The sequence below is a fragment of the Taeniopygia guttata genome, chromosome 10 (assembly GCF_048771995.1).
Source record: "Taeniopygia guttata chromosome 10, bTaeGut7.mat, whole genome shotgun sequence".
Taxonomy (NCBI): Eukaryota; Metazoa; Chordata; class Aves; order Passeriformes; family Estrildidae; genus Taeniopygia; species Taeniopygia guttata.
The window spans coordinates 14,463,605-14,482,313 of record NC_133035.1 but is presented as its reverse complement, the minus strand read 5'-3'; the positions used below and the strand labels follow the sequence as shown (position 1 = coordinate 14,482,313).

General features: G+C 49.0%; 1 protein-coding gene across 2 annotated transcripts in view; it reads right to left on the bottom strand.

Moving 5' to 3' along the window:
• SV2B (synaptic vesicle glycoprotein 2B) overlaps positions 1–11,703 on the bottom strand; it is a 62,352-nt gene extending 50,649 nt beyond the window's left edge. Inside the window, exon 1 of one of the 2 annotated variants that reach the window (XM_012578215.5) lies at positions 11,259–11,703. The gene's annotated coding sequence lies outside the window, so the exon portion shown is untranslated. Of the gene's footprint in view, positions 1–5,790; positions 6,045–11,258 lie in introns of those variants that run through there. The other variant, XM_002197697.7, reaches the window with a different exon arrangement.
• Between the last annotated feature and the right edge of the window lie 7,006 nt (positions 11,704–18,709).

Genomic DNA, 18,709 nt, shown 5'->3' with positions numbered 1-18,709 from the left:
GGATGAGGGCTCTCATCCTCACCAAGCCTCTCTCCATCCTGAGAGCTTGCCTCCTCTACAAATTTGCTCTGGAGAAAGCCAAATGTGAGCCCTGTTTCAGCCTTCTGCTTTAGCTGTGACAGCTTCTAAACAGCATGGCTTTGAAGCACCTTATTTTTCATTCCTCCCTTCCAAACTCCCTGACGCTTCCCAGGTGTAAATCTCACTTCCTTTCCTACTGATGGCTGGGAAATTGCTGTGCTCAGCATCCTGTAATTGTGAGTCAGCAGGACTTGAGCTCTCTCCCATTTCTTTCTGGTTTTAAAGCAGTCAGGGTGTAAGCTTTGGCTACAGACGAGGCTTTGCAGAATTTGCATGGTGTGTGGGGGGTGCAAAATTAGGCTTTTCCTAATCTTTCCTCATTCCCTTAGTGCCTGTCCTGTGTGTGTCAGAGGGATTACAGGAGTTGAAAGGACATCATCTGTCATGGGTTGGCTCTGCAGCATTCAGCACAGACTCTGTTGGTAGCCACCATGCTCTAGGAGGATAGCTTGGAAATAAAGCCAAAGTGACCCCTTTAATCATGCCTGACTTTACAAAATCATGTCAAAACACCAAATGCTTATGGTCAGAAATGGTCTATGAATGTTTCCTACCAGAGCCCCTGATCTCTGCAGGATCCCCAGTACCCAGCAAGGCTCTGTTTGTCCCTCCCCTGCACCTGGGCACCCTGGGCTGGAGGTGTCTGTGCTGCCAGCACCTCCAGGCACTAATCCAGGCATGGCCACAGCACAGGCAGCATTCTCTGGTTTGCTTAGTTCCTAAGAGCAAAGGATCCTCTCCTGCTAGAACTATGAAATAGATACTAATAACCAACCCTAAACACCCTTATCTAAAAGAGGAAGGGGAAAAAAAGCACCAAAAGCATATCCAATTAGTGATAAATAATAAGTACAAGATTAATTAAAACTCCTCTTAATTCCCATCCTCTGGCTCTGAGAATGCAAAAGGCATTCCCTGTCTTCCCAAGGGTGTCCCAGCATCAGGGCATCACCACAGGGCCCAGAGGGTCAGTGAGTGGCAGTGCTGACAGCAGGATTTGTCATGCACGTGCTGGCCCCACTGGAGATGGGCTCCCTGCTCCTTCCACGCTGTCACAGCCTGCCTTGGCCCACCAGGGAGGCCCAGCCTGCACCAAGCCCAGCAATTCTGGGGCTGAATTGCAAGTGAACACTCCTCATCTCCTCCTCAATGCCACAAGTCTGACTTTTTCAAGAGCAACTACAGAGCAGGAGAAGAAACCACTGGGATTTCTCAATCTGGGTCTATGAATAAATCATTTAACACATATAATTAATGCACACTGGATTCCTGCAATGTAACAGTTCTGATAAAACATCTGAATGCACTGGGCTGCAAGTGCATTGGCTTAGGGGTGTAGAAGGACAAATGAACTTCCCCAATAAATGGTTGATCCCACTGGCTCCCACTCTCAGTGGAAGCAGATGAGAGGAATTTGGGTCAGATATCCTCCTTTGTAGTGTGCTGAAAGCATTTGAGAACCAGCTGTTGTTTTGTAAAAATCCCACACCTCTTGTGGCCACAGATCTTCTCCTGTTTCCCATCTATCAGGTCAGAGAGTGCCCTGGACTTTGTGCACAGAGCAGAATTGTCACTTTTTGTTTTACTGCATTACGAGGTGCCGTATCTCTCATTGTAGCCCATCTATCTCTTATTCTGGTATAAGGCCAAAGAAATTTTACTTATTTTACTGGATTTACAGCCCTGAGAATGACATCAGGATCCACCCACCCAGGATAGTTTATAAATCTAAAAGAACTTTTATCCATCAGTAGGAACTTGTATCCATCTGTGCAACACACCCTCTGTGCCAAGTACAGCTGGAGAAGAATTTTGCATGCTTCCATTCTTGTCCTCCAAACCATCAATCATCCCCTTGAAGGCATCAAATCTAATCTGCCTCTAATGTGATTCCCCAGATGTGTTACTCCCCCGGGCACTGTGGCTCACAGGAGCTGCAGAATGAGGTGTGCAGATGGAGGACCATCACTGCCTAAAGAACTGCAACATAAATGAGGTTCCTCAAAGAAGTCACCAGCACCTCCTCTGTGGGGATCTCCTCCGAGTGTCAAGGCAGAGAGGAGACACCAGGAGAGTCCTGCATGCCTGAGAAGGGCTTGGATGGAAGTTCAGGAGGTCAGGAACCTGTAAGCTGCAATAAGTACAGCAGTTAATCTGCAGCAGCCTGACCACCTGCCACAGAGGGCAAGAGAAGTGTCCCTTGGAGGAGACAGGTTTTTCCCTGCTGCCAGGAGGGACATAGTGGGAGCAATCCCTGAGACACCACCTGTGTGCTGACAGAGGATCTGTCTCCAGTTCACCACTGCAGAACCCCGAGAGCAGGAGGGGTGTGAAGCCTATCATGTGCACAAGCAGATTGGCTCCCACAGCACTTTCCCCAGGGTGAAAAATATCCTGCAGGGATCTATTCACCTCTCACATTTTACAGAACACCCCACAGGGATTATTTCCAGGCCTGGACTGGGAAAGTCTCCACGTTGCAGTGCTGCTCAGAGGACACCATGCCTCACTGCCAGCCTGGGAGGCCAAGGAGGCAGCTGCTGTGCAGGGAACCAGGGCTTGGACAAATCCATCCATCATCCAGTCGGGAACTGCTGAATTCCAGCTTCCTGCAAACTCATCTTCCACAGGAGCTGCTCAGCAAAACACAGAGTTTGACTGGAAACACTCAGTATTTCACTGAGCCCTCACAGTCTCCTGGAGAGCCTGCCCAGCATCAGACCTGACACAGAGGCATCTTGGAGCTGTACTTGGCTTCTCTTAGTCAATTCTGATGTTGCCTGGGTCTTGGATTTGAGAAGAGAAGTCGGCAGCCCTACTGACTGTCTCCTCTACACCACAACTTTGTAGATATTGATTGCATCCCTCTCTATCTGCAGTCATATCTCCAGGTTTGACACATAAAGGTGAACAGAAAACATCTCAAAGACCTGTAGTCCTTCCAACTTTAATGAGGGAGATTGGAATACTTACATTGCTCTCAAATTTCAAGCACCTCCAAGCAAGAGAAGCTGTAATTTCTTCTCCCTCCCTGGCATTAGGGCAGTCAAGAACATGCCCAGGTGAGTTGCCACCTTAGATATTGGAAACTCTCTGACATGTGTTTGTAAAGATTCCCTGGGACAGTACTAGAAAAAGAGAAGATTTTTCCTCAAAGTGGCCTGAGACCCCCAGCTCCCTTTCTCTGACTAAAATCTCATTCATAAGAGGTTCTTCCCACAGTTTTAACCCAGCTCCTCTTTCAAATTCAGCACAGCCAAGGGAATCTGCCAGGCCACCTCAATCAACCCATCTTCCTTCTCCCCCCAACACCAGTGAGTTTCCTCTGCCATAACCCTGCTCACTAAGTCGTGACTGCAGGGGAAGAACAAACAGGCTGAGCAGATGGGCTGTGCGGGAGGAACACTCCTTCCAAACGCAAATAGCTGGTGGTAATTTAGCAGATGTGGTAAGAAAAATCTGGAGAGACAAGCATGAGGTGACAGGATTCCAATTTCAATCAAATAATGTGGAAGTCTCCCTGGCTAGGGAAGGTTTCATCTTCCATCTTCTTGATTGCCTTGTCTTGAAGAAATGATGACTGATGCCAAGTGCCATCACAGGAATGATCTGGAGTATTCTTCATTTAAGATCCCATATGACTCCCTGCCCTCACCAAATGGATTTTCTTTCACAAGAGAAGTCCATTCTTTATAACCCAAATGTCCATAAGAAAAGACTAAAATTCAATTAAAGTCCTAACATTCATTAATTCTGTAGCACATTCAATTCTGTTTCTATGCAGAGTCAAAGACTTTAGGATCAGTCCTTCACTTCCCCATTATCAAATCAGGATGGCTCAGGAAATTTGGAATATTATAAACATCTCTATATCCAGCATATTGTAATATTCATTTGGCCCTAAATTTTCATCTTGGCAGAAGCACCAAAGTTATCACAGATGGGTATGAGGTTTTTTTCTTTATAAATATTACAGAGCCATTAATTAAACAGGGGAAATTAACCGTGCCAGGCAGCACTGCAGAGGGACAGGAAAGCACAGTCACCATTGGCCAGCATCTCAGACTGAATGTGGGACAAGTACTCACAACATCAAACTGACAGCAGAGGTACTCTGGCATCAACATTACTGCAGGCTTTAGAGGATAACTCAACAATAAAAATAATTTATAAACATTACTGGTGTTCAGAAGCAATGTTCCAGGTGAAGGATCTTCAACCTTTTGAAAAACACCGTGGTGTTTTGGTTAAAGGACACAAAAGCTGTCCTCTCCAAGATGATTTCCTCACATTATCAACCCCCCAAAGACAACAAATTGGGCAATTCCTGCACTTGCAGTCTTTCCTTCTTGCTCTGTGCTGGGATTTAGTCACGCAAAGCCCCTTCCAGTTCCCTGTGTTCTCTTCACCCTCTGCTTACCACACAGATTTGGTCAAAAATTGTCCCCCTGTAACACACTTGAAACAAAACTCCAAGTTGAAACTTGCTGCTGAAGAGAGGAGGATCTTTTTCTTTAAATTTAATATAACTGGTGCTTGAAATGTCTAGGTTGCTCTAAAATAATCACAAATCCCAAAGTGACTTTAGTTAGTGCCACAGCATCTAACATCAAAGAGTAGGAAATGTGTGAGTTTTTAGCAAGTGGAGGTTTCTGCATGAATACATCATGAGAGGAATATTTTTATAAACAAGTCATCTCTGAAATGTTCTCCAGAACTAGTTTTAATTCTGCTTTTCATAAATAAATCTAGAAAAAAATGTTTTGGTATCCCCAAATCCTGCACCAACTTTTGGGTGAAACACAGGTCTGTCAAGAAGGTCATATCTTTGAACCTGATAGAAAAATTGCCAAAGCTCCCCCACTACGTTTCCCCTTTGTTTTTTGTTATATACAGATTCAATGCAGCCAGATTGCAAAGGCTGCTCTTAGGTTTATTATTCCCTGATCCTCTTTAAACAAGGGCCCTAAATTCATCCCTGGTATAAGAGCTGTGCTGTCACTCAACTAAGATGCAGGACATCTATTTTGAGACTCCCGTGAGACACTGACTTGCAAACCTCTCATTTGGAGTAATCCCATGTCCAGGACATCAGACAGCTCATGGTCCCAACAGAGTGTCCAGTGAGACCCTCTTCCTTCCAAACATCTTCATCTGCATCTCTCTCTGTATCACCTACTGGCAGAACCTAGGGGACTGGTTTCAGTGAAAAATGCAGATAGACTTTAGGATGGAGGTAGCTCATCAGCTAGGAAAGTTGAGAGGCTTTATGCATCAACTAAGGGGTAGGAATTTATGAATTACTTCCCACAACTCCTGCAATAACAAGCACAGGGCAGAAAAAGCAGCATTCAGGTAGGAGCTCATACAGAACTACATGGAAAATATCAGACCAAGCTGGAAATCACAAAGGAAAAAAGACACAGGGTTGGCAATGGATCTGCCAGTGGGAGAGAGCTGGTCCAGCTGCCCAGGCTCACACATTGATCTGCTTGATTCCCAGCCTCTCACTTAACAGTAAATTAATTTGCTTTGATGAGCATTGACCCCTGGAAAAGCTTCACTACAAACCAAATGAGCTTCACTTTTTTTTTTTTTCCTGTCTCTTTTTTAGCTCCATCCTTTTGCTTTTCTACCCCGTTAAAAACCCTATTACTTTTGCATCTGCACCGATTGCCCAGAACCAAAGAGAAAATCATCATTGCTTACCAGAACTGGGAAATATCTCACCACGGGTGTTCACCAGCCATTTCCCCTGTTTCCAGCCGCTCCGGGAAGGTTTGCCCCGCTCGGGATGTCACAAGGCGGAGATTAGCAGTAAATGCTCTGCGAGCCTCGGTGAGCATCCCGCTGCCAGCACGGGCAGGTACCGAGGCGGGAGCGATGGAAAAGTGCCTCGGCCGGCAGCAAACAGCAGGCAGGGAGCCAGACACACACCCCCAGCCACGGAGCCTGGCAAGGGGAGGGGATGGGAGGGAGGAGGAGAGCAGATGGGAGGGGGTGGCTCGGGGAAACCAGGCAGCGGGCGATGCTAACGTGACAGATGTGTTGACTTTAAGTTAAACGGGAAATTGAGGATGTTCGACGACGCAAGGGAGGAAAGACATTAGCACACATTAAAGGCAAAGACTTTCCATGGTCATTTCCTTCTTTGCTTTCTTTCTTTCACCCAGGTTTTCTCTTTCTAGCTCTGCCTTTACAGGCAGAAACAAGGCACGGTTGGTGCTGACTCTGCCTGAGTGTCTGGGCAAGGCAGGAGCTGCCACAGAATTCCCCATCCTAGCAGTGAGTTGGGAGACTGTTCTTTTATTCCCTCTTCAACTCAGTCTCCCCTGACATTACTTAAACAGCATCCTCTGGATGATGTGAGTAAAATGCTGAACAGAAGAATAAGGCTTTCAATTTGTCCCAGTTCTGGGCAGGGGAAAACGCAGGGTCAAAATCCTGATTTACCTTATGTAGGATAAGCAGCAGAGAATGGAATAAATTGATTTAAATGCAGGGGAGATAAAGTGTCTTGGTGCACTCAACTTCCCCATGAATAAACCTGATTTTTCCACAATCCACACAAGGGTGGCCAGGCTGTCTGGGGGATAAGAGCTGTACTGTGAGAGTCCACGGGTCCAGGGGGATGTAACTCCAAGGCAAGGTGGCTACATGTCTAGGCAGCAGTAAACTGTGAAGAGAACTGGGGGGAAAAAGCCCATCGATATCTTAGTTACCGCCTGAAAACTGAGTGAAGGAAGGCAAACCATACTGGTTTAGAGCTAGACCCCAGCTTCTAGAGATTAGGGGAGGAAGAGAGTGGCCCTACCACAAACCCATGGACAGAAAATCATCTAGGACACAAGGACTCTGTTCCTGTTTCATGAACTGGTCCTCCCTGATGGCTTTTTCCACTGCCTTTGGCACAAGGAGGAAGAGCCCCCTTGTCATCCTTGAGGAGCTGGGTGTCAGCCACAGCCGAGCCTGCACAGTTGAACCTTTTTCATTCATCTCCCCATCAAAGCTTTGTCCCAAGACCCACATGTAGAGGGTCAAGAATATCTCTTCTGTGGCATGAATAGGCCCCCAGGGTAGTTACAGGACTCCTTTTTTTTCTAGCAGCTGTGCATTAGGTAAAGAGCAGAAGTCTGCTATGGGCACTTGCTCCATAATGGAGTGAAACATTCAGGTTTTGGTGCAATCTAGCCTGCCTCCCTGTTTGCATCCCCTTCTTCCCCACCCCCTCACTGTCCCTGAGCTGTGCTGTTGGCATCCCTTCAGCATTTTAATGGAGTATTGACAGTGATCCATTCGCACTCCAAACAGATGAACCTGACTTGCATCCCCAGAGCTGCATTTGCCGAGCCAGCCCAAGCAGGTGGGTTTGGAGCATTTCCTCGGATGGATCAGCTGCAGTTCCAAAAGCATCCCTTTTTCTGGTTAGAGAAACAGCTTGGAAAAGTCGAGCAAGGATATTACACTTTGGAAAACTGCTGCCTCGGGTCTCTCGTCCCTCCTCCTACCTGCTGCCATGCTCCCTGTCTGCAATTATTTATAAAGCCCCATGTTCTTTCCTAATTGGGATGTTCCCTTTCGCCTTGCACGTCACTCCCGTGTCACTCCGTGTCTGGGCCCCTGGTGACCTCTTGGAGTGCTTGGCAAGGCTGGCAGCAGCCAAATGAGTCACCAGCAACCTGCTGGCATCTCCCTCCCTCCAGCCATTGCCCCCCTGGCTCCCACCGAGCCTGGCTGCAGCCGGGGAGCCCTGGGGGAGTTTAAAGCTGTCTAATCCCCTGGATAATTCATGGAAAGAGGATTACCCATTCTGTGCAGAGCCCTTAACCTAAATATAAACCAGCCTTCCCCTTGCATTGCAGCTCCTGTGGCATGGAGGTGTTCTCCCTGCACTGCTTCCCCATCCCATCTTAGGATCTTAGGGGTTAACTCTGCTCTTGCTCAAATCTGGGACAGCCTGGTTCTAGCCCATGGAGCTACAGTGCAACAAAAGCAGGGTTTGTAAAGCAGAGGTGAAAACTGTGTTCTGTGAGCACAGGATCAATGCTCATCCCCAGAAGCACCTTCTCTCCCTAGTAAACAGCAAACTCCTTTGTTGGCGGCGTCAGGGAATATACTTTCCTACTGTATGTTTGGAAACCAGTGTCATGGTGCCATCAGAGCCTGACAGCAATGCATCAGGAGGGCAGAGAGAAGTGTTAAACTTGGATAATCCCATGGGGGTTACAGCAGCCTGCCCCAGCACCTGAGCTCTGGGCCACCATGAGCTGGACTATCCCTGCTGCCAGAGAGATGGTGAAAAGGGAATAGTTAACATGTTACCTTTCCTGCTTGCATTCAGAGATGGAGGGATAAACTGATGCAGAAGGGATTCCTGATGGATTCAGCAGCTTCCTGGGAGACCACAGCAAGCCTCACCTCTCTCATTTTCTCTCTCTTATTTTCTTGAGCTTTTCTCCTCACCTGCTTCTCGATTTCCTCCTCTCTTCTTCCCCAGATGGTGAAATGAGGTCTGACCCAGCCACCACAGGCTCTCCTCTCCTGCAATGCCTTTTTTTTTTTTTTTTTTGGCAGTTAAAGTCTTTATGGGACTTTAGTCACCGTAACATTAAAGCATTCATTAACACAGGAGTAATTCCATAATCTCTTCAGAAGAGAACAATTTCAGAGGTTCAGCTGGAAAATCAATTTGCCAGCTTGACGATGCAGGAAGAGGATTTTTCAAAGGCTGGCTTTGGCTTCCCCAGCAGGACTGTTATCAACCCTGGGACTTGGTGGCCAGGAAGAGGCCACCCACAACAGCTCTGAGGGGAGGTGGCAGGACCCAGGGCTGTCATTTGGCTCAGGCAAGGAAGGGAGCTGTGGCAGTTGCAGGATGAGCCTCAAAACCAGACCTGTCTCACCAGGTTTTGCCCAAAAATGTGCTGTACAGGTGGGACAGCATCACCATGGGTCATGGGGAATTTCCCTGCCTTTTTCACCTCTCATACTTCATGTCACCAAAGCAGTGCTCCCAGCTCAGAGCATGAAAGGGATGCATCTCAAGCATCCTGCCTTTCCCCTGCAGTTACAGGCTAAACTAGACTCTTGCACCTCCTGTACCAAGTACCTGCCCGTGTGCTCTTCCTCTCCTCCTGGAATTTTTCACACTTTGCCTGTGCTGTCAGAAGCTGGGGCCCACGCCCTGCCTGCAAGCACACAGCCAGATTGGCAGGCATCATCTGCAGGTGCAAGGCTGACTTTAGGGAAGCATCCAGCTCTGCACTTGCAGGCTGGGGGCTGCCTCAGAACCTGAGTGGGCTTCCACTTCCACCTCCAGCTCAGCTCAGCTCCTTCAATCAGAAGTTGTCAGAGACTTTCATGTAAAGATGTGCCAGAACACAAACAGGTGCAAAAAGCTGCTTCATGGGACAGACCTCTCAGAATCTGGCAAGCTGAAGTGGAAGGCTGTTTCATGTCAGCTCCTTTCTGGTTCTGCCTTTGATGCTCCCAAAGGGTTCCCCAGCACCCACATTATGCAACTGCAAAGTCGTGTTAGGAAAACCTAAGGTGTCCTTGCAGATCTGATCACCAGCTGAGTTCCTCTGACAGTGGTGGACGTGCTTTTTACAGCAGGGCCATGAGGAGGAGAAGCAACAGGAGTTATTTAGGACCTCTTGGAACTCTTGAGACCCAGGGCCCCAGTGTAGGTGCTGCTACCTGTGGTAGCTCTCTTACAGAGAAGGGAGAATTCCCTTCCTCTTTCTGATGGAAGAGGGCTTTTCTACTGTGGATCAGAAGAAGCCATGGATGCTGCCTCTGCTCCCACTCCTTCCTCCAGGCTGTCCTCTAGGAGTCTGACCATAGGCATCCCACTGCATGAAGTGTTAGGGCCCCATGTCATTTAGGGCAGAGGCACTAAAGTGTATTCCCAAATGAGCAGCAGAAGTTGGGCTCAGTGCCTGGGGTGATCAGTGAAGAGCTGTTATATATTCCATATCTGGCTAAGTAAACCAGAGAATTAACCCTTTTCCTCTCCCTTCCCCCAAATGATAACACCAGGGACACAGAGGAGATGTGAAACAGCAGTTTTTGTGTCATGTCAGAGGCAGGATTTTTTCTCAGCATACCAGAAGCTTCTACTCTGACTCCTCATGGCAGGAATCCCCCTTAAGCTCTAGCGGGGGATTACAAGTTTCCAACCTGAACAGGGTCAGGGATCCCCCTCAGCACACACGGAGCACTGCATGCTCCTCCCCTGAACATTATCACCATCAGGCTGTTACTCCTCTCCTATTTTTCTCGAGATGAGGTCATCGCTGACAAGTAATATCCTTGCAGGGCCACTTTTTGCCCATTATTTTTAATGGGATCTTGGTGTGTCATGGATCATATTGCTGCAGTTTGACACGTGTAATAAAATTTTCCCTTGAACAACACTTGTCCTCCAAAAGAAAAATAATCCCTGCAGAGATGTGTGCCTGGATGTGTTACAGGATGTGCTGTGGGCATGCACACACGCACGGGAACTTGTCACCACAGCACCTGCATCCCAGCACAGCCACCGTGCTTTCTGTCGGTGGCTTCATTTAACCCTTCCTGAGAGGGGAGGCTGACTGCAGTTTTTATCTTTAGCTGCAGCTGAGCTCTGCTGGAGAGGAGGGCGAAGGGAGGACAGCGGCAGGGGTGCAGGACAGCTCGGGGACAGCTCGGGTTGGTGTGGCACGGCCACACTCGCACAGCCCAAGGGTGCCAGCACCGCCACAGTCCCGCACGGCTCCCTGCGGACCCCACAGCCCCTATCCCCGAGCAAACAGCTTCTCCTCCTCCCTCCAGCCACCCGGACGGACACACCGGGAGCGCCCCGCTCCGAACTGCTCAGCCCGAGTTAAAACTCCACAGCGCGGCAGCTCCCGGCAGACAGCGAAGGCAGCACAGGGGGGCTGCTTAAAATCGTTCCCAACTGCCCTGACCCCTTCAACCTCACCGCCCTGACCCCTTCAACCTCACCGCCCTGACCCAGCCCCTACAGCTCCCACCCATCCATCCCAACTCAGCCACCCGCTCCGCGCCCTTGCGCATCTTTTCCAGCGGTACCTTTTGTTTTAGTTTCTTTTCCCTGCCCGGCACCCGGCCCCTCCCCGGGCTGCCCAGCTGCCCCCCAGTTCCGTGGGGCAGGGGGAGCGGCCGGTTCTTACCTGGAGCGGCCCCGGGGCGGTGCGGCGCAGCGCGGCTCTGCGCTCGCATCTATCTCCTCTAGCGCCGATGCAGTCCTGCCAGCCGCCGCATGCCAATGATGCAGCCCCGGGGATGCCAGCCCAGGAGCCCCCAGCGCTGGGAGGGAGCCCAGAGGGTCCTGCCCGCTTCTCTGCCGTCCCCAGCCCGGCTGCGGAGAGTGCGGAGGCAGCCCAGGGGAAGCGCAGAGAGCGAGCAGCTGCACAGCAGGCAGGGAGGGAGAGGCGATGTTTGTGTAATTTCATCAGGGTAATAAAATCCAACCCAGAGTCTAGTGTTTGGAGCTCTCTAGCAGAGTTCTTCATTACATGAGGGATTTTTTTTTTTTTTTTTTTTTTTTTTTTGTGTAATTGCTGACATACAGGAATGTTTCTAGCTGGAAGCTAGAAGGGGAATCCCAGCATGACTGGGCATCCTTGATCTCTCCACTTCATATATTAGACCATTGCTACATTTGAGACCCCTCTCCCCGGGATGGCTAGGGAAGGGGCACGTTTCAGACAAAATCCTGGGAAAAGCCTGTTCTGTTTAAAATTCCCTTGTGTTTATAATTTGCAAGCTCATTCCGAGAAGAGTAGCAGGAAATATCCAACTGTCCATGCAATTTGGTGCTGGAAAGAGACCATGTGGACACAGCAGCATGGAACACAGTCTGCCCTGAAAATCCATCCCATCATTCTGTGTTATTAAAAGAGATAAGCAGTAACATGAGCAGATGTCTTACTGAGGAGCAAAGCATGCAGCTCCTAAGAAAGCCTTCCCAGTGTACATGGGGGGCATGTCCACACCTGGCAACATCTCTCCGTGCAGAGGCACCCAAATTAGTCCAGATAATGAGAGCAATATTTTCACTGACAGATTTTCATTGCTGCTTCTCCTAACCTAAAATTAAAGAGCAGCATGGATCCGCAGGCTTTTCAGAAATGAAACAGGGGCAGGTTTACTGGGAAGCACAAATTTCTTGTACATGAGCAAAGAAGTGGAACCTCAGCCATCCACCCTACCTCTGCCAGCAGGAGACACCTGGAAGGCCACCTTCCCACTCTGTGCCTCAGTTTCCCTACCTGTAAGCCAGCACTGGCACTACGGGCCCCTCCAGGCTGTATAAGCACTAGAGATTGTCACTCCTTAGGCTTTTTCCAGGGTTCCTCCACACACATATTCCACCTTTCCTCCCTGGCCTGTATGTTACTGCACCCCCTCAGCTCACCTGATCTGAATCTCCAGCTCAGGTGTGCTTGTACTAATTGACAGCATTCCAAATTGGGCCTGTAAATTCTCTGTTTATCTGATGGCTTGCTGATACAGATTCTGTGACTGCACTGGTGGCATCAGTGCCATACAGAAGACGCAGTAGGTGATTAATTCAGATTTTTTTTTTTTACACCCACTCATAAAAATTGGAACTTGAATCTGAGTTGCAGCTTTATTCTCCCTTGCACAGTACATTAGCTTAATTGCATTTTGTGTTTGGTACAGTGCACCAGTCACTTTGATGTGGGAGCACTTCAGAAGTCAAATTATTACCAGGACTCCTTCACATTACAGGCCAAGTATCAAGGCCTTGGCAAAGATAAAAAGAGCAAGTCTATCACCATGCCACTGAGCACTGCTTGCTTGCCTGTCACTGCTTCTCTGAGTCCTCCAGCTCATTAATAGTTCAAATTGCTGTAATGACAGGAGCTCTGTTCGCAGGTGTCAGGTCCGTGTGTGGGTCATGCTCAGGGAGCACAGCACCCTTCATGCTGTGCTCTGCTGGAAATGGCTTGGGTCAGTCCCAGCTCCATCCCAGGGGCTGTTGGAGGGAGGCTGCTCTGCCTCGTGTCACCTTCCACTTGCAGGAGGGATTGGAAGAGAGGAGAGACACGGCAGGCTGGCCAAATGACAGCAGGGACACTGGGGAGTTGTCTCCATTCCCAGGAAAGTCCCTGCATCTTCCTACTGTTTGCCATGCAGCAGAGATCTCAGTCAGGTAAACTTGTGTTAAACCTCACTGCAGAATGAACAGAGAGGGAGGCAGAAAACCTGGGAGGCGTTCTTTGCCAATGCACTGTGATTAGCAGAGTTTCTAATTACCTCTGCACCCTCCTGTGCTCTCTGTTAATCACTGCTGCCCGTATCCAGATACCTCAGCCAGGCAGAACCTCTTTCTGTGGTGCCATATGGTGCCAGCAGGGACCCTCATGGGCTGCCTGGCATCCGAGGCAGCAGGATGGGAAGGCCTAACATCTTTCTGTTCAAAAGAGCACATTAATGAAATCTGCAGCAATCTGACTGTCTCAGAGCTGCAAGGAGGAAATGGAAAACAAAGCAGAGCTGCAATGAATAGGTACCTGGCATGGAGATGGATAAAATTATATAACCTATCATATTCCAGGGAAATAGGAGGCTGTGTAAAGGCTGATCATGGAGGTGTATTAACCAACATGACTACACAGGCAAATAGAGCTTGATCTAACCCCATAAGCTCACTGAGCACAGGGCAAAGCTCACAGATCGACGGTGAAGCACAGTGGGACGGGAGATCTGGCCAATCCATGTCAAAATCAAGCCATTTTCCTCTTTTATCCCACCTCAGCGGTTTCTGTTTTGCCTCCTTGAGTGAACCAGACACCAGGGACCCTTGCACTGAGGTGCAGAGCTGGGCAGGGCAGGGTGCCCTCCTCCAGCAGTGCTCAGATGCTGTGGGGAAGGTGTACACAGCAAAAGAAGAAGACAAGTGGTGCAGGAGCAGCCTCTGGGATGGCTCACGGGCTTTGGAGTGAAAGGAAGGCAATTAGAGAGAAAGCACGATTCTAAAAATACTCAAACAATGCATATTTCATGGCTCTGCATGTAGGCTTACATGCCTGGGCACTTGCTGGGAGAGGCACTCAGTACCACAGGGCGCTGTGCGACATGGGGAGGGTCAGCTCAGAGCTTTTAGGGTGGTTTTCAGGGTTTGCTCCACACCCAGAACTCACACAGGTGTGGGGTGCACACACAGCACTCACACACACACTGGAGTGTCCCTCTCCTGCCCTGAGCCCTCCCACACGCTCTGCAAGAGGAGCCCCAGCTGACCTGTCCTTGGAAGTGTCCGTGTCCTAGCAGGAGCCAGGAGGAGCCAGCTGTAACCCCTGCCCAGTCTGTCAGGGGTTAAAGGGGTCTGGGTGACCAGGATTTGTGCTGCAGGGCGCTGGCAGCAGCAGCTGGGCGTTGCCACCTCTCCAAGGTGTGCAGTGACAGCAGGCTGGTGGCTGCTGCTCCCCGCTGGTGACAGCTGTCCAGCCAGAAACTGCCTAACCTCCCCTCCCTCCTCCACTTCTGCTAATGAAATTTCCTTATAAAAGCCAGAATCTGGCCTTACTAGAAGGGAAAGTCCCAGGCAGTATTTGATTGCTCCTTCAATTACACCTGATAAGCAGGATTAGTAATGCAGATAACAAATACAATGTAAAGAGCTATACATGCATTAAGTCTAATTATTGGTATTGCTGCTGATCACTGGCAGATTTAGATAAAATTCATATGGAATCAATCTGCATATCAATAAAATAGCTGTCAGTCCTCTGTGCTGAAAGTAGGAGAAAGGGGGGCAAACACCTCAATGCATTTCATATTTTCCTCCAAGATTCTGAGATTTTCTAATTAAGGCTCTGTTTCCAGAAAGCATAATAATACTTTTTTTCCCTTAAATTAGCCTCTTACTTTCTGCTTGACAGGAGGTCCTGACTATCATGGCAACCCAAAGGGCTGCACCCTGGAAGACCAGGAAATCCCAGCACCAACTGTGCTTCTGAACGCTGACCCCATTGCCTTCTCAGAGAGGTGGTTCATGAATGCACAGGCTACAAAACACAATCTGCATTTGTGGCCTCCAAGCCAAAGGGGCTCCTGAACTATCTAAAACCCACATGACACCACTGATGCTGAGATTTCAGGGCAAAAGTGCAGTCACTGTGGCAATATCAGCTTACCCGAGCTGGAAAGCTGAGCTGGAGAGGCCGCACCACACTAGGAAAATAAGAAATCAACATCATGGTAAACACTTCACTGTAAACTATTTGTGGCATAAAAACTTCAGTTTTCCAAGGAGCCCTTAAAAAGTGCCACTGGCACGTGCTGTGACAGGCCAGGGGATGTGATGTCAGCTGCCATCCCTCAGCAGCATCGTGGCCCGTGAGTGGTTCAGTGTGGGGATGAGGTGCTTCAGTGTCTCTAATCCAGCAGAAACCATTCTGTAAGACAGTCCTGAGAGAAAAAGCATGGGGGCTTTGGCAGGTCTAGCTGTGAGGGCCAAGCTAGTGAGTAAAGCAAGACCTGTGCTGACAGCACTGGACTAAATACATCACCTAAGAGCTGCATCCTCCAGCTTCACCCTACACATTACTTTTTTTTTTTTTTGTCCCTCTTTCCCCCTCTCTTTCTCTAATGATTCTGCTCTAGGTTGAAAATCCCAAGTACAAGCACAGAGAACCATTAAAGGGCAGCTCACATATCTCTTTTCTTCCCCTATTTTCATCTTTCAAAATGAAGGAATATATTGTCAGGTTAACTCTGACTTTGCAGAGCTCTAATGAGTTAGTTTATTTATGGGGAAAGGATGAATGGTTCCCTACATGTTAATAGCACAATCATCAGCAAACCCCTCAGCATTAATATTTAATGTCCTTTGCTATGTACATGCCTGGCTGTTATTCAGAGAGGGCTGAGTCAGGAGAGCAGAAACTGCTGGGGATTGAATAAGCATTATTTGTGGGATTTCTCTGAGTGGAAAATGGAAAGTAAAGAAGACGTTGTTTTTGTGTGTGGTAGCTCAATTGTCAGGAAACTGCATTTCTGGATAGTGTATAATACAAGCAGGGAACTGCTGCAATGGAACTCTGGCTTTTTGCATTACCTGATTTCTTTAATGGCTAGGTATTAATTGTTAGGTTTATTAACCTTTCACATCCATAACACAGTCTATCTCCCATCTTTTATCTGGATTTCCTACAAGTTAGACAACAAAGTAAAATAAGGATGTGACTCCTACATCATTAGCACTTCTCTTCTATATACAGAGATGAATATATTAAGCCTATATATGATATTAAACAAATATTAATCTTAAATCTGTTCTTCCTCTGTATCTGTGGTGATACAACTGCCAGTTACAGATGGTTCCATCCTGCTCCCCTGTACAAAATGGGTATCAGCAGTATTTTTCCAGATAGCAGAGCTATGCCTGTTCTTCAATTTAAATTGCCCATAAATGCTCCACTAGCAAAACCTTTCCATATTTCCATGATTACTCTGTAACTATAGCAAATGGCCTAAGCCTGGTGTACAATACTCGTTTTATTTGAGTGGTTTTTCAGAACACTCTGATAGATGTGGGCATCTAAGGAATAAGAAATTGTGCTATATTGCATTACAGAGAAATTAAATACGAAGGTGGAATTTCAGATGCAAAGGCTCAGGTTTCAGCTTTTTTCTTACTTGTCTGGAAGAGCCTTTATTCTTGAAGTTGTGCTTTCTGGGGAATTTCCTTGAGGGAAGCAGAGGGGCCTCTCCCTCCTTCAATAAAAGGCAGAGAAAAAAGAAGCTTTGGTATTTTCAAACAAAGTCACCTTAGCCATTCACTCATGTCTTTGCTTCTCATCCTGTGCACAATGCAGCTCGAAGCTGGATCAGAAGGGACTTCAGTGAGTTTAATGTGCACAGGACAGAAGGCACCACAGCCAGGCTGCTTTCCAAAACTGCATCTGCAGGGGGAAAGGGATGGGGAGATGTTTTCACAGAATGCAACTGGAAATTGTGTGGGAAAAGAAAGAATTGCTGACGTTCCTATAAACGTTTCAGGTATTTGCACCACTGGGTTGTAACTTCGTGGTTTCATCGACCACCAGTGAGGCTCAACGAGAACTGTCATTGGGCAGAAAATCGGTGTAAAAATGGAGAGGAAGGGGAGCATTTCCCTGAGCAGAAGTGCAGGGGAGGCGGAGGGGAAGCGGAGAGAAGCATCGCTCTGAGAGAGCAGTGGGGGGGAGAGAGCGAGGAGCTCCTGCACCAGCCGCGCTGCAGCGCGGGGCCGCTGCGGCAGGGGGCAGCAGGGAGCCGCACGGACCGACGGACAGACGGACGGACGGACAGAGGGATGGACGGACAGACGGACATGGGGGCAGAGGGACAGAGGGACGGACGGACAGATGGACAGAGGGGCAGAGGGACAGACGGACAGAGGGACGGACGGACAGAGGGACACAGGGACAGAGGGACGGACGGACAGAGGGGCAGAGGGACAGAGAGGCAGAGGGGCAGATGGACGGACGATCAGATGGACAGAGGGGCAGACGGACAGAGGGATAGATGGACAGAGGGGCATACGGACGGACGGACGGACAGACGGACACAGGGACGAACAGAGGGACAGCGGGACAGAGGGACAGACGGACAGAGGGACAGACGGACGGAGGGACGGACGGACAGACAGTGGGACAGACGGATGGAGGGACAGAGGGACAGAGGGACAGAGGGACAGACAGACGGAGGGACGGACAGATGGACAGAGGGACAGACGGATGGACGAAGGGACGGACAGAGGGACAGACAGACCGATGGACGGACAGAGGGACAGACGGACGGAAGGACAGATGGACGGACGGATGAACGGACGGACAGACAGAGGGACAGAGGGACAGACAGAGGGACAGAGGGACAGAGGGACGGACAGATGGACGGATGGACAGAGGGAGAGACAGACGGACAGAGGGACAGACAGAGGGACAGACAGATGGACAGAAGGACAGATGGACAGATGGATGGATGGACAGAGGGACGGACAGAGGGACAGACAAGAGGGAGGGACGGACGGATAGATGGACAGACAGATGGACATACGGACAGAGGGACAGACAGACAGACGGGCAGATGGACAGATGGACGGACGGCCCCTGCCGTGGCCAGGGCACATCCAGAACTCCACACAGACCTCGAGCCATTCTCCAACCTCCCAATAACTCCCGCCCGCCAGCAACAAGTTAAAAAGAATGCAAAGAGGCAATAAAGTCCCAGAGCCCACAGAGCGCTCGGTGTGAAGAGAGGAGACGGCAGCGGGCTGATGGGCCGGCAGCATCACACCACTGAGGCAGCAGATAGGCACAGGTGGTTATTTTTTATTCTGTAGTTATTTCAGTAGTTCTGTCCTAGCACCCCTGGGCTTGCCCCTGAGGAGCTGCATTTCCCTTCACAAAGCTGCCCAGAGATCATCTGCAAGTGTGGGCCAGCAGATGAACTACTTTAAAGAAGAAAATGAAGATTTGCTTTCCTCCTTTCAGCCTGATTTTGGTATAATATCCATGCTCTATAACATCAGTGTTACATACAAACAAACATAATGATACATCTGTATTCATGTCTGCACTCCTGTTACCTGCAGGTCCTTCAGGAA